Source organism: Lagenorhynchus albirostris, chromosome 17, assembly GCF_949774975.1.
Source record: "Lagenorhynchus albirostris chromosome 17, mLagAlb1.1, whole genome shotgun sequence".
NCBI lineage: Eukaryota > Metazoa > Chordata > Mammalia > Artiodactyla > Delphinidae > Lagenorhynchus > Lagenorhynchus albirostris.
The window spans coordinates 58,945,130-58,961,981 of NC_083111.1; positions in this window are offsets into that span (position 1 = coordinate 58,945,130).

The following is a 16,852-nucleotide window of genomic DNA, read 5'->3' on the forward strand; positions in this document are numbered from 1 at the left end:
TTCAAGGTTTGTCACGTGTAAAGCAAGGGAAATAGGAATGATGGGCCCTAGAGTCTTCATGTAAACCTGGCTCACTGTGGTCATCTGCTCCTACACTCTCTTCTGTATGGAGTAATGCCTGTATATCACTTATATTTAACTTAGTTTTATTTCCTTAAAAAATGACAATATATTTAAATTTCCCTAACTATTGTCATATTTTATGACAAATTTATTTGGGACCATTTCATAGTTTGAAGATCTCAGAAGGACCTATGCAGCAAGATTATATTCTGCACTTAGTGTTCATGTATATGTTGGAAGAAGTACTCTTTTCAAACATGTGGGTAACATTAGTTACCATTTCCATTTAGCAAATTCACCTAAATAGAATCATCTCTGGAAAGATTTCTACCATGAGAAAATACTTACTCATCCATAGAAATTTCCTCTACTTAGTATGCTTTTCTTTCATTTCAGGAATATAATTTTTTAATTTTTTAATTAAGGGATATAAAGTAAATCATATTTCATCAAAAACAAAATGTATAGTTATAGTCAACCAACACAAAATAGGTGAAAACATAAGCTTATTCTCAGCTATTATGGTGATATACTTAATCAGGTGCATGTAATAAAATCAGTTCTTCTGCTTGTTCTTGATAACATCAAAAAAGAAGAGAGCCATGTGGAAGAGTATAACATTATTGAATATGCTATGACAGGCATGTAATTGATTATTTAATTTTTGTTCTGAAATTTTTGTTGATATAAATATCATTGCACATTTTCTGATAATATATTTGATTTTCATTAATATGTATGCATGTGCTAACATATCTCAGTACAGATATGGTTGTGCTGCAGGTAAAATAAATGAGATGTGAGGAATGTGAGGTGGGCAGGAATCAGGAATGAAACCTATTTAGTGCATTCACAGTGTCTCCAGATCAATGGTCCTAAAAGTTTTTGGTTCATGAAACTCTAATCAAAACTATGGATCTTCTCCATAGAAACATACACACACACACACAAGTAGAACATGTACTTTTAAAATTGTCACAAATGTTCTATCCATGAAACAATAAACGCAGTTTGAAATTTAAGGAAAATCTTAGAGCATGCCAACTTTGATGGAACAACCAGAGCTTTAAGTGCTGTGAGGACAACAAGGTTGACAAAATTGCATTTCAATGGAATAAAATAATGAGTGACTAAGGATTTTCTACCTATATAGGCAGCATCTTGGAGTCTATTTGAAAGAATTGTTATTAATATTGATTAACTATGTGCTAGTTGCCATCCAAAGCACTTCATCTGTGCTGAAAAATAATAATCTTCATAATTCCATTGGGCAGATACTATTTTGATTACCACTGTAAAGATGCTGGTGTACAGATAAGGAAACTAAGATTAAAAAAAGAGTAACTCCTCAAATTATCCAATGTTTAGTCTATAGAGTCTGTATTTAAACTCACTGAGTCCTGTTCCAGACTAAAAGCTTTTAACCATCATGATATATCACCCTGCTATCTGCTGCCCAACATGAAACATCACCACAAGAGCAGGTAACAGTGGGAAATGTAGGGGAATAATTAAGTACTAACAGTAGGTGATTCAGTCCTCAAGTAAAAGACCCACAGCCCTGAAAACAGATAAGAGGTTTCATTTTCATTCCAAATGAGGGAGAATTGTTACCTAGAAGACAGGGCTTATACCTACATGGGTGTGGATATTAGACAGGGAACAAGAGAGATACCTAGTTAGTAGAACTAGTGTAGATGGAAGGTATTAGATCCCAGAACAGAAGAGTAGTCTAGTTAAAAAACCTGGCAGAGTAAATTTTTAAAAATATCATTACTTCCTAAAAGCCCATAATGTCCTTCTCTCTAAAAGTAGCCTTTGAAAAGTCAGTAACTCCAATTGTTAAGATCAGAGAAATGCGTAAACTGAAAACTACAGTTGTGCATTTTTACAAAGAAATCTTGGTGAATAAAATATTAACATGTGGACAGAGTTGATTAAAGTCTTTCTCCTGACTATGTAGTTGTTCATAAGAGTCTGTTTCATTCAAATAATTGCTTAAGAGAAGCAGTTGAAAGAATGGCTGATAGATCTATGAGAAGTAAACTAGGGAATATTGTATCACATTTGTCAACTTTGAGGAAAAAAATCACTGTTATCTATACATATTCACTTTCTAAAGAATGAGTCTTATGTCTCAAATCTGTTGACTATCACAGCTGAATATTTTCTCAATACCTATTGAGAATGTAGAAGAAATGTGGGTATCTAAACATTGTTATTATTTTGGAAGGCTAGGCTCACGTTGAGTATAGTATTGCCCCTAAGTAATACATGACATGTGACTATAATACAAGACTTTATAGGAGCCAGAGAATATACAGTAATGCACAGATAAAATCAATCTTTTTTTTTCATTTTATGCCAGGAAAGATGATTATATTTTAATGAGTGTTTAATGGAAAAAAAAAGGAATAAGAACAGAAACTCTGGTGTTGGCAACCAATACAATTTAGAAATTCATTCCAATTAGTTGTAACTTGAAACCCAGATTTAATTAAAACACTATTCTGAGAAGAAATATAAATCTGTCTACTGGAAAAAGTAAGTGAAAAAACGACTATAGTCATATGCAAAAAAATGTTTACAATGACATACTTCCATAGTGAACAAAATTAGGGAATATTAAATGTCTATATTAAAGTGCAAAACAATACCTGGAGAAAACCATAATTCAGAAAGATACATGCACCCCAATGTTCATTGCAGCACTATCTAAAATAGCCAGGACATGGAAGCAACCTAAATGTCCATCAACAGAGGAATGGATAAAAAAGATGTGGTACATATATACAATGGAATATTACTCAGCCATAAAAAGGAATTAAATTGTGCCATTTACAGAGATGTGGATGGACCTAGAGACTGTCATACAGAGTGAAGTAAGTCAGAAAGAGAAAAACAAATATCATATATTAACACATTTATTGGAATGTAGAAAAATGGTACAGATGAACCGGTTTGCAGGGCAGAACTAGAGACACAGATGTAGAGAACAAACGTATGGACACCAAGGGGGGAAAGTGGAGGTGGGGTGGTGGTGGTGGTATGAATTGGGAGATTGGGATTGACATATATACACTAATATGTATAAAATATTAACTAATAAGAACCTGCTGTATAAAAATAAATAAATCAAAAAAATAAAAAGAGCATTTCTGCCTGTGTAACATATTTTATGATCTTACTTGACCATGGAATTTGTGTGTGTGTGTGTGTGTGTGTGTGTGTGTGTGTGTGTGTAGCACTTAGTAATCATTCTTAGACATTGTGTCACACAGAACTCAGTTACTTAAAGGAGCAAAACCTATGTCTTTAATGAACCACATGGATTTGGTGAGGAGTAGTAAGGAGAGAAAACAAAACAGGTGGAGATACTAGATTTTGTATTTATTCACAATTATAAACAATTTTAATACTCTGTGTTATGTTAAATTCCTTTGGAAGTTGTCTAAGAATTAAAATATACAGTTGTTGAACTATAACAATTTCAGCAAAAAACAACTAAATTTTATAAGCCATACCATTCCAATTTTGTACATATTAATCCAAAAAACTTGAAAATTGAAAAACATACAATCACCAGTCTGTAAAATAACAAGCACTTGAAATGCAATTAAAATCACAAAGTATTATTCAGGTATTCATTAATTATGCATCTGGGAAGTATGCTTAGGGGAGATATAAGTGGTGAATCTCTCTCTTATACATTTAGGTATATATAAGCAAGAACGGCCATAAGTTTATCCTTCTTAGTACTGGCTCCCTCATGCCTCGCTCAACGCCTTTATTAACGTTCATTAGGAGAAATAATCCTCCATGTATATTTGATGAAAACTAAAAATAATACATATATTCAGTGGTTCTATCAAGCTTTGTCGTTATCTACATTATCAGAGCAACAAAATAATTTTACTTATAAATATATATTGTGTTTTCACACTTTTCCAAAGTTGTCATTGATATGATATTAAACTTAAATTATTTGATTTATCATTTACTATCCAGCCTCTTAAGGAGTATCACCTAGGTTGATAATGTTACACTAATAAACAAATTCAATCATATACAGCAGTTAAATTTAAAAAATGAGAAGACTAAAAAAGCAGATTCTTTCTGCAGAGTGAGAGGACTTTCTCAAGGGAAGAACAATTACCAAGAATGCATATTAATTGTCCCTTTGAAGACTCATAAGTTCAGCAGAAATCATATGAGCAACTGACACCTTACTACAAATTAACTTATCAGACTAACTTGCCTAACACACATCGAGGCCATAAGGGAATTGACAAAGGCTAATTTTGAGTGGTAGAAAGAGCTTAAGGAATGTGATCAAGAAGGGAAGAGGATAAGAAGTACAAGAACTGAGATTAGCATGCATCCATTGAGAACCTGGTATACAATTATGGGATAAAATGAAGGAGAGAATAATAGAAAATAAATAGTGAGATTCTGAGTTAAAATTCATGTTCTTTGCAATTTTGTTCAGCGTACACTCTGAAATAAGTACCCGTTCTAATTACCCAGCTGTCATTAATGTTTACAGAAAATAAAAAGTAAAATTTATACTGTAATAAGTATTAAAATGGAACATTTCATAAACTTTGTGTCGCACTTTTATACCACTCTACTTTTGTTGAACTAAACATAACAAATTCACTATTATGAATTATTTATTACAATAGCCATTTTCTCGAAACTACAACCATATGCCAGAGCATTCAGATAAAAACATAATGATACTTACCTTGTCCTGATGGAATATGTATAAATTTTGTGCCTGCTGTGTTGATTGAGTAGTCTCTGAATTGCCAGAGTAAACGAAATTATCTTGGGACTGATACATGTGCTGATTCTAACTCTCCCATGTGATTGAAAATCTGTCTAAAATATTAATAAACTTCTAAATTGTCTAAAGGGAAAAAAGAAACAAAACATTTGTCACTTCAAGAGCTGTGCAGTCTGGCTAAGTTAAGAATTAGATCATTAATTGACAATAATGAAATAAAATAAGCAAGTTATGAACAGAGATCTTTGGATAAACTTTATTCAGTTCTGTAATTTTAAAGCTCACTTGAAAGCACGTGTGGGATATAAGGGTCACTGCTTAAAAAGTCAAAAAGCATAACACCTCACAAAACATTTACAAAATAATTAGAAAAATAAATTTCCTGTTTATACATACAGTAGTCAGACAAAAAATGTAAAGACTAATCTGAAAATTAAATATTTATTATTTGGTAACAAATGCAATAGAATATATATCAATCAAATATAAAGAAATTTCCATTAACTTAATGTACAGTATAAAGAAAAATGAAAATAAAAAATGAGGTGATGGCCGACTTAGCTAGGCTATGGTTTCCAGCTCTTCAAACACTACTTCAGGTGTTGCTGTGAAGGTATTTTGTAGATGTGATTAAAGTTCAGAATCATTTGACTTTAAGTAAGGGAGATTATCTAGACAAATAGATGAGCCTAATTTAATCACTTTAAAGTCCTTAATTTTATATTGAGTCTTTCTTGATGAAGAAGAAACTCTACTTGGCGATAGAAGTTTCACCTCATGCCTAAGAGTCTTAACCTCCCATTCCTGATGACCTGTCTGTTGGATTTTAGACTTGCCTTGCCAGTCTTGATAATGTTGCCCCATTTTCATAGAAGTTAATTCCTTGCAATAAGTATTTTAATACATATCTGTCCTACTGGTTCTATTCTCCAATTGAACTCTAATTCAAAAGATAAAATATATTGTAAAAAAAATTACATAATTTTAGAATATTTTCTCCAAATCTATGAATTTACTGCAATAGCAATAATAATTATATTTGGAATTTTATAACCAATATAGCAATATTTTATTTAATATTGGAGATATAGATAGCTGAAAACAGCATTACTACCACTAAAATTGGGGGAAAATAGCTGGAAAAACTTCAAATTAATCATTTTTCTTAAAACCACCTGAGAACTACAGTGATAGGGCAAAGAACTCATCCAAAATCTTGATAGAGAGAGGTGACTAGAAGAAATTGCAGAGCTAGGATTGCAGCATTTGCTAACTTGGGTCAGACTTGAGACCAGTGCTATGTAAGTCAGAAATAACATTACCGAACCAAACTTGGGTCTGTTTGCCTGCGCGAGTACAGCCAATCTACTTACAGGGTTTGTGGTGAAGGAAAGGGCAGCGTTTATTGCAGGGCGCCAAGCAAGGAGTCCCGGACAGCTGGTGTGTAAAAGAGCCGAACTCCCCAAAGGCTTGCAGGGAAGGGTTTTTAAAGACGGGGTGAGGGAGGGTAGTTGTGGGGTGTGTGAGATCAGCTCGTGGACATTCTTCTGATGGGTTGGTGGTGAGGTAATTGGGAGTCAACATCATCAACCTTCTGGTTCCAACCGGTCTGGGGTCTACATGCTTGTAGGTGGCATAGTTAACTTCTCCCACCTGGTGGGGTTTCAGTATCCACAAGACAGCTCAAAGTACACGGCCCAGAATAGTATCTATAGCCCTGGAGGAGGAACTAGAGGTCCTTGACTTTGTTTAATGGCTAAACTATTATTATTTTGTCTTGCTTGACTGTTTTCCTTTCCTTCTGCATTGTCCCGCCTCTCTGATTAAATTTACTCTTTGGAACTCAGGGAAGGCCTAGGAGGCTACAGTGTTTCCACAGACCAAAGGCAGGTAGAGGATGTGGATGGGCAGGGAGTCAGTTCAGGGTAGGCCCCATAGGGTCCTGCTCAGTTACCATAATATTCAACTAGTAATATTTATCAAATTGCTAAAGCCTGGGTGGGGGCTAGCATGAGAGTGTGAAAACCCTGGGGACACACATGGGGGACTGGGATACATACTTTTTTACCACCCTTTTCTCAGAGAACCCAATCAAGTACTCACAGAGAAAATTGAGGTGAATTTTGAGAAAGTTTGTACCGGGGAAAAGGAAACTTAAGCTACTGCAAAAGTCCCCCAAGACCATGTCCTGGAAGGAAGTTCTTAGTCTATAGGAAGAAAGGTGATAAAACTGTACAGAGACCGAGAGCATTGATGGAAACAGCTTGGTGAGGAGAACAAGAGAAAAAAAAGCTCAACACCAGAGTAAGGCCCTGCATAATTATGGAAGGATGGACAAGAACACCTGTGAAGACCATACTCTCAATACAGGTTCACAATGCCTACCTCAGACTGAAGTTTAATCAGGATATCAGGTGAACCCTCCTAACCCACTACCAATCTAACAAGTGTTGAGTAAAAATAATATTGGAGTACAGATTCACTCCTGGGAGCAGTGCAAACAGAAGACACAAAGCCAAGCTTGGAAACACAATCCGGGTAAGGCTTGTTAAATCCTATTGAACTAAAACATTTGTTCTTCAAAGGACACTGTTAAGAAAATGAAAAGACAATACATAGACTGAGAGAAAATATGTGCAACTCATTTATTGTATAAAAGAATTTTATCCAGAATATAAAAATAACACCTAAAACTCAAAAGCATAAAAGCAATGCAGTGCGTTTAAAAGCAATGCATTTTAAAAACAAAACGCCAAAATCCTAAAGACCCTTTATGAAAAAATATAGAGAAATGGTAAATATGGTAAGTAAGCGTATGAAAAGATGTCCAAAATTAGGTAAATGTCATTAAGTAAATCCTAATTAAGACCGCAAAGACATAACATTATACACCCATTAAAATCATTAAAAAAAATTTTAAATGACAAAATGTCATACTGGTGAGGGTGCGGATGAAATTCTTATTCACCAATGGAAATGCAAAAATGGTAAAGCTGTTTTTGAAATGGAAAGGAAATTTATTATAAAATTAAACATACAGTTATTATATTACCTAGTCATCTTATTCCTTGTGTTTAAGCAAATGAATTTAAATTTTATGTTCACATAAAAGCCTGTATGCATACTGTCATAGCTGCTTTATTCAGAATTGTCAAAAACTGGAAACAACCAAGGTATTCTTAAAACAGGAGAATGAATAAACAGACTGTAGTACATCCATAGAATGGAATAGTAGTCGGGAATAAAAGGAATAACTATTTATTCATACAACAACATGAATGAATTTTTAATGTATTTTGCTAAAAGAAAGATGCCAGGTGCTCAGCTAATGACTTACTGGTTACAGAAAAAAAAAAAAAAGCCAGGCTCCCATGCCATGAACTCCAGAGCTGCCTGTGAGATTAGTCAGAGGCTACGACTTCACCTGACATCTTGTCCTTGCTGGGATTTCCCCCCTTCCTTCTCCTGCCTTCTCTGGTCACACACGGATTTGCCCCGAGAGTACTTTAGTAAATCACGTGTGCATAAATGCTTGTCCCAGTTCTGCTTCTGAGGAACCCAGAGTAAGACAGAAAAATGAACTGAATTTAGAAGCTCTCTCAAAAAGCTCCTTACTGGTTTACTTAATGGAATTTCTTTAAGTTTCTAGAGCATTGCTGCTTTGATCTTATAACTGTAATATAACAATTAAGTAGATGCTTTATATAATATACTTAATATATTCCTTGGGGAAAAAAATCTCTATAAGGTAAAAACTCATAGTTTTGTTTGTTTGTTTTTGTGGTACGCGGGCCTCTCACTATTGTGGCCTCTCCCGTTGCGGAGCACAGGCTCTGGACGTGCAGACTCAGCGGCCATGGCTCACGGGCCCAGCCGCTCCGCGGCATGTGGGATCTTCCCGGACCGGGGCACGAACCCATGTCCCCTGCATCAGCAGGCGGACTCTCAACCACTGCACCACCAGGGAAACCCCCGAAAACTTAGTTGTTTTAAATCTGTTAGCAAATATAGACAAAAAGTAATTTTTAAATTTTAAAACAGCTAACTCTGTTCCTGAATTTAATAACAGAGTATACAACTAATGACCTTCAAAACTTGTAAGTGTGAAAAAATTATAAAGAAGTTTTTGCAATACTTCAATATAAATTAGTAAATTCTAAAGCAGTAGATATCCTAACTTGTGTGCAATATAAGTTTATGAATAATAGTGAAAGATATGTGAAATTTAATCAAGAATTAGTGAAAAAGTTGTCACAAGCTGCCACTTTAGTTTTATTTTCCTTAATATTGCTTTAAATAATCATCTAATTTATATTAATTTATTTTTAATAATAATTATTAATGCTTATTTAAATTATAAAATAATTTTTATATATAAATTGATTTGAATAGTATTTAGGCTGTTTTAATATGGAGTATAATATAATAAAATATTTTAGGTAATGTGACAAAAACTATAACAGTTTACAGCAAAACAAGCAATAACCATAATTTGATGGCATAGATTAAATTATATTTATGAACTTGAGGAGATAATTATTGGTATAAAATTTAGGCCCATTGTTTCTCAACATGTCATGATGGGTAAGAATAACAGTGTTTGAACCAAAAATCTATAATTCAGTAGGTCTGTGTGGAGGTGTGTTGTCTGCATTCATATCACGTGCCACCGCTGATTCTTGTGCATTTTACCAATGAGACTCTAAATACATCTGTGATGCCAATTTAATTCTTCAGTTAAGACTGTTGTCATACCAAGTAAGAGAACACTTACAGTTACCTGTATGAGTTGAGAACACTTACAGTTACCTTGTTTCTTGGTCATTTTGAAAGGATGGAATCATGACACTGTTGTCAACCTAAAACTTCAGAACCCCAAGTTCTTGCAAATTTTGAGTGACTACGATGCTCTCACTTTTTAGTTCACATAAACTGTCTGGCTGGACTGCTACTGATTTCAATTATGGTGCCTTAAAGTCTTGAGCCACAATTGCTATTTTTAGAACATAAATTAGCAATTATTATATTAAAATTCAATATCTTTAAAATGTAATTTAGTATACATGAGTTAATAATTTATACAATGCGAATAAATAATACCATTTACATTGCTTTATCTAGACACTCTTCCCTATAATATATTGTATTCAAAGTGCTGATTCGTGACTTCTGAGTGGTTTGTCCACCTTAACGTGAAATTTGTTTTAGGTCATTAATGTTTTTTTCTGTTACTTGGTAACCAAAAAAATAATGTTTTAATATTGCAAATCATAAATCTCTCACTTTCTAATAATAAAAACAAAACCGTAAATGCTTTGTGGCTCCAAATTGAGCAGTTGTAATCTTCCTGAGGTTTGAGTGTCAGTGGAAAAGGCCAAGAACACAGTTCAAAGCCAAGGCTAGCAAGGAAAACAAGCATGAGATTTCCAGGCAGATTCTTTAAGAGGTACTTTGTTTCCCAGAGGAAGAAAAGTATGTCAGCCGGAAATGGGACACTTTCTGGGATTAAGAATAAAAGGAAACTAAGCAGAGAACTCCTGCAAGGGAGAAGAAGGATAAATGGATCATTATTAGCAGACAACATAAAGTTCCTTGCTGTTCTATTTTTCTTGGCTTCTCACTCTCTCCATCAAGGAATCTCTCTCACTGGGCTGCCCTAGCTCTATTTATTAAAATAAAACATTCGTTTGACAAAATTATTCCGATACCCTGAGGGATTTATTATAACTGTATCTGACCAGGACAAGGTACTGTGAGGACAGAAATTTAGGATTTAATCTTCAGAATAGTCTCCATAGCCTCACGTGAGAGAGGGTTTTGCAAGCTCAAATCCTCTTTCTCAAAATAAAGCCAAACAATACATGACCCAAAGTGTGCCCTACTGCATTCCCCTTGGGGTGCAGTTATTTCAAAGTCTAGTTTTAGCCCTTGTCCTAGATTAAAAAGTGAAATTGGAATGTATATATAACAACCAAGAAATATTGCTGGAGATTCTCCTGTCCAGCACAGATCCCATTGATGGTGTGATCATTAGTCTCGTGTAGCAACTTGACTACAAAATAGTACCCAGTTGTTTAATTAAACTCTAATGTAGGGACTTCCCCGGTGGTCCAGTGGTAAAGAATATGCCTTCCAATGCAGGGGACGCCGGTTCGATTCCTAGTCGGGGAACTAGGATCCCACATGCCGCAGGGCAACTAAACCTGTGCGCCACAACTACTGAGCTCGCACGCCTCAACAAGAGAGCCCACGTGCCGCAAACTACAGAGCCCACGAGCCCTGGAGCCCACGCGCCACAACTAGAGAGAAAACTCACACACCACAACTAGAGAGAAGCCCATGCACTACCACTAGGGAGAGGCCTGCTCACCTCAATGAAGACCCCGTGTTTCACAACTAAGACCCGATGCAGCCAAAAAAATTTTTAAAAAGCAGCAGGTTAAAATAAATTACAAAAAAACCTCCACTAATGTAGGTATTGCTTTGAAAGTGTTTTGCAGATGTGGTTAACTTCTATTGCACAATCAGTAGACTTTAAGTAAAGGAGATTACCCTTGATTGTGAAGGTGGGCCTCATCCAATCAGTTGAAGACCTTAAGAGCAACACACTTTTCCCAGAGAAGAAATTTTGTTTCAGTACTGCAGCGTCAAAGGCTGACTGAGTTTCCAGTCTGCTGGCCTGTCCTACAAATTTTGGACTTGCTAACTCCCACAACTGTGCAAGCCAACTCTTTAAAATCTCTCTCTCCCTCTTTGTGTGTGTGTGTGTGTGTGTGTGTGTATGTATTTATATATCTACCATTGGTTATGTTTTTCTGGAAAGCCATGGCTAATATAAATAGCTGCTCAAAGTGTCCAATAACTATATGTGTTAACTGTAAAAGAGATTGTAAAAAAAAAATCACGAAACATTCTGTTTTTTTTTTTTTAGCAATACGTGGGCCTCTCTCTGTTGTGGCCTCTCCTGTTGCGGAGCACAGGCTCCGGACGCGCAGGCTTAGTGGCCATGGCTCACAGGCCCAGCCGCTCCACGGCATATGGGATCCTCCCGGACCAGGGGACGAACCCGTGTCCCCTGCATCGGCAGACGGACTCTCAACCGCTGTGCCACCAGGGAAGCCCAAAACATTCTCTTTTTTACCTCTGCAAGTAACCTGAACACTGTAGATATACTTGACCTCAAAACACAAATAATGTTGGCAGAAATCCTTTTGTACTGGTCTCAGTACACAAGCACGTGTGTTTATATGCAGGATAAGCACCTACACACACACAAGGGTCTTTTTCTATCTAGCATTTGCTTAATGTTATTGGCCATTGTGAGCTCTCTGAACACATTTTAATGGAGCTGAGTAATCAGCCCAATATAAGGAATTGGGTTGAGAATGGATCAAAAATTGACATTTTTTTTTTAAAGAACTCAGGAGATGACAATATATGAGAGACGATGAGGCAGCTGCCTAAGATGTCCAAATAGCTTTTCCATGTAACGTTGACAGTAATGAATCGTATATAATACCAGCTCTAGATGAAGGAATGCTCAGCACATTCAAAAGAATAGAAAAGTCAGAGAAGCCTGGAAACATTTAGCATTACTACATGTCATAAAATCAAGATGATAGAATAAAGAACACACAGAATATATCATCACTGCCTGTTTTACTTTCATTTTTAAAAAGCTATTAGCTTTTATCTTTACGTTTACATAACAGTCTTAGTCCTGAAAGGCACCTAGTAAAGTCATGTTTTCTATTATTCCGCCTTAAGATAAGTTTTCACCTAGATATAATCTCTTTACTTTATTCTGTATATAAAGAGCAAAAGATGTTCACATGTTTCTTTGGTTCCTTCTGTCTGTGTTTAATATTCTCATCTTGTCTAGATTATTTTTCAGTGGTTTCCATAGTGTGGTCAGTGGATTCCTGCATGTCTCTGAGATGTTCTCAGGGTTCCATAAAGTCAAAACTATTTTTATCACAATACTAGGATGTCATTGCTTTTTTGTACTGGATGTAGTGATGTTGGAAAAGGAATTGGTGAAGGAAAAGGGCATGAATTGTGACTGTGTTACCAAATCATACTAGGAGACATTTTATTTTTCACTTTACCATATTCACTTGAAAACAACAATAAATCTTACTTAGGAATGTCCTGATGAAGCAGTAAAACTTATACAGTATACTAAATCTGAATTCCTACATATATGTCTTTTTAAAATTCTTTATAATGAAATGGAAAGTACATATAAAGTGCTTCTGCCAGGTGTGGAAATATGAGCGTTGTCTTCAGGTACAAAAATATGAGAGTTGGGCTTCTTTGGTGGCGCAGTGGTTGAGAGTCCGCCTGCCGATGCAGGGGACACGGGTTTGTGCCCCGGTCCGGGAAGATCCTACATGCCGCGGAGTGGTTGGGCCCGTGAGCCATGGCCGCTGAGCCTGCACGTCCGGAGCCTGTGCTCCGCAACGGGAGAGGCCACAGCAGTGAGAGGCCCGCGTACCGCAAAAAAAAAAAAAAAAAAAAAAAAAAAAAAATATATATATGAGAGTTGTCTGGAGGAAAAGCACATGTGCCGTTGAGTTGCCAGCAGAACCAGCTGCTTCTTTTGCAATGGGAAGCATTCTTACTTAAAAGAATGGCTGGCAAACAATGGTTATTCAGATTTGGGTATCTGGCAGATATTTTCTCACAAAAGAACAAAGTAAGCCTGTCACTTCAAGGAAAGCAACTGACTTAAACAGAATTATTGCTAATTGTAAAATTTGATATTTTAAATAAAGAGTTTTGAAAAACTTGTATCTGCCACTCTGACAGCTTGCCAACACTTAAAGAATTTTCCGATCAAATTGGTACTGATATCAAAAAAGTAATTTTCCACAGTCTGTATTAAAATGTGACTACATTGGAAGATATGCATGACTGTGAACCATTGTCTTCCAAATGATCAGTGATGATCATTTCATATAAAAAATCATGTAATTGAGTAATCAATTTACATGTAGTCATGTAAATAATACAATGACAGTGAAAGAAAGACCAATGCATTTTAATATAACATTTTCTTGATATGACTTAAGGTTCTACTATAACAGTTGGTATGATATGAAGTAAGAAATATTCACAGTTTTCTGAAAAGGCTATTAAAATATCTCTTACTTTTTCAACTACTTTCAAGTACTGTCTCAACTTTTTTTCAGCAATTCAAACCTTTTTCAACAACACATTTTTTCATAAACTTCAACCAACACAAAAGTTCCTCTTTATTCATATTCTTGTTCTCCAGATTCCTGTCCTTGGGTTATTTTTAGCATATACTATATTTTTCCTTGTTGACTTCAACCGCACCTGTGATTTTAATTTCTGTTTGTACTCTGGTAACCCCCAAATCTATATTTCTGATGGACTTCCCTTTTTGAGACTGAGACTCCTTTAATCAAGTGCTTGCTGAACATTCATTCATTTAATCAATTACTGCCATATAAAAATCACAAATTTCACAAGCTCGAAATCATCTTTGCCACTCTCTCCTCAAGACGAACTCTCCCTTCTTCCACCCGTACTCTTCTCGAGTGAGTGACTTCTTCATATGCCTGTTTACTCAAGAGGAAAGCTGTTAAAACCCTCCTTTATAGTAAAAGTCCTCCCTGCATAACCCCACCCACTCCATAATTTTATTCCCTAACAACTGTTAGGTCTGTCTCATAAAAATATCTTGAGAAACATTCTCTCCAGCTCCACAGATTTGTGTTATTTCTCACTTGGACAATCAAATAGAGACTAAATGTTTCCCTGACTTTTATCCCTTACCCCTCTACTCCATCCTTCATATTGCTGCCAAAGTGATTCCCAAAACGCAAACCCGATCATGTTGCCTCCTTAATTATATTTCTCCAGTGGCCTAGCATCACCCCTATAGACAGACATGTCAATCCGATGCAGCAGCATTTTTGTCCACTGAAATGATCATAAGGAAAGTGAAAAAGAAAACAAAACAAAAAGCCCACTTAAGTATGGAAAAGAAGCAGCAAATCAGAAGAGATTTTTACACACACACACACACACACACACACACTATAGTATATATATATTCAAGTGCATATGTGTATACACTGGAAGTTACATCACATTATAACTGCCAGAAAACATCTGCTAGATTGGGAACACTGGTCTGAAGTTGTGAGAGTATTTGCTTGCTCTGGAGTCAGAATACTGCCAACTGTGACACAAACTAGCAAACACTGATGTGATCTGCTTTTGCTATCGGTCAAATCACAGACCTTATGACTAATTTATGTTACAGATATTGCTGGCTACATACTGCTTCTTCAGTCAGCCTCAGGTTTAGGAAAATAAAAACCAAAAAAACAACACCAGTGGCATTCTTAAGATTTGTAAAGAAGCCTGAACTCATCTCCATACAAAAATACACCCACCCACCCACTGAGCTGCAATGAAAACTCCATGGGAGAAGGGAGTATTATGTGGCTTATACCCAACGCATACCCTGGCACCTGCCATAGTTCAGGAGTTCCGTAGATCTTGTAGAATAAAAAAAAATAATTAATTAAACAGTACCTTCCTGAAGGACTTGAAATATTTCTAAAGCATATTCTATGGCAACTTCACTCTTGACCCTTTATTTTTCACAAAAGAAAGATACCTTGAAAAAGTGTCTGTAACAACAAATTATCTGTAGTTAGTTTTGGGTTTTTGTTTTCTTGTTTTATTTTCACTTGGATAGCAGTAGGTACAGTGTCTGAGAGGATATACTATTAAGTTTCTAGCATTGTGAAAGCAAATTTATCAGAGGCACAGCAAGATATTTCAAGAAACTATGGCAATCTAACTATATACAGATATAAAACCTAGAAGACATGGAGAAATAAAGAACTACAGAAGAAATGAGCTTGAGAACATTGGTCCCTGGAGAGTTTTTGTTATTATTTGTTTGCTGGTTGTTTGGTTTTAAATCACAGACTTAAAATCAGATTTTCACCCAAGGAAATTTGAGTCATCAGACCTGTAGTGGAACCTCAGAATAGTTACTTTTTAAAAAATGATAGATCTGAAGTACAAGCGAGTTTAGGGAATATTACTTTCTAAAGACATTTTTTACTTAAAAAATAAATGTTTAAGTTTATTTTATATATAAATATTTGCATTGCTAAAATTTTATCAATTTTCATACAATAAAGTATCACCTGCAACATGCCACTACAGAATGAATGGTTATTACTTCAATCATGGAAGTTTTTATTAGGCTTTGTAGTAATAATGTTAAATATTTTCTCCAGTTTTATCCATTAATTTTCTCTTCTGTTGTTTGCATATTTCATCTGCATGACAATAGTTTGGTCCAAGGAGCTATCATTTCTCTATTCCAACTTCCATGGCCAATCTGGCTCTTGCTAAGAAAGTTCTGTGTGATTTTTTTTTTTCATTTGAATGGTCTTGTTTTAGCATTCCATTCTATATAATTTTATAACTGACTTAGAATTCACTAAATTACTGTTCTGTTTGCCTAGTTTGCTTACTTTTTAAAGGAAAAACTTTGGCAAAATGTTTTTAGACATGAATAGAAGATTCCAAAGTGTCTCTGGTAAAATCATCAAATTTTTCTCATTGATCATATCTGTCTCTCAGATCTCCAGAAGTGTCAAGACATTTTCTTCAGGGTAAGCCATTAAATTTTAAATCTAGAAAACAAAACTTTAAATATTATTTTGAGAAATGTGAACAGAAAGTATTCTTAGATATTTTCAAAAGAATTTGCAACCTTCTCACCTCAATGATACTGTCTGCTTACCTTCAAATTGACTTTTCCCTGAAGAAGATGACTATTTTTTGCTATTTTTGCTTGCTATTCACTTTTAAATTTTGAACTGGTTATTCTTTTCCTCTGTTAGGTAAACTTTGCCTTAGCATTTAGAACAATGCAGTACCTAAGTAGAATAACTGTCAAGAAGTTCATGGCTTAGCATTATTTCAACCTTATTATTGGAG